Below are 344 nucleotides of genomic sequence, written 5' to 3' on the forward strand. Positions count from 1 at the left end.
AAGCCTTACTCCAGGGGAATTAACGAATTGAGCCTTCACTTGCTGCCTCTCTGTTGCTTAGTCCATTTCTTGAGTTAAAAGGACACCTTGATGGGGGGAGTGGATATTGGGAGATATGCATCTGGCAACAGATTGACACTCGTGTTGATTTATGTGGAAGATTGAGGAGGTTTGTTTTGTTTTTAGTTACTGTAGTTACTTTTGACACATGACCAATGGAAGGCAAGTCTGGATGGACCATTACCGGCACTACATTACCAGCCGCTGCTGCACTGTGTCTTCTGGGTGCGATGTGGATGGAGCTCAGAGAGGTGTCTGTCAGTGGCAGTAGCTACCTAGCAGGC

Source organism: Coregonus lavaretus, assembly GCF_964263955.1.
Source record: "Coregonus lavaretus genome assembly, chromosome: 17".
Classification (NCBI taxonomy): domain Eukaryota; kingdom Metazoa; phylum Chordata; class Actinopteri; order Salmoniformes; family Salmonidae; genus Coregonus; species Coregonus lavaretus.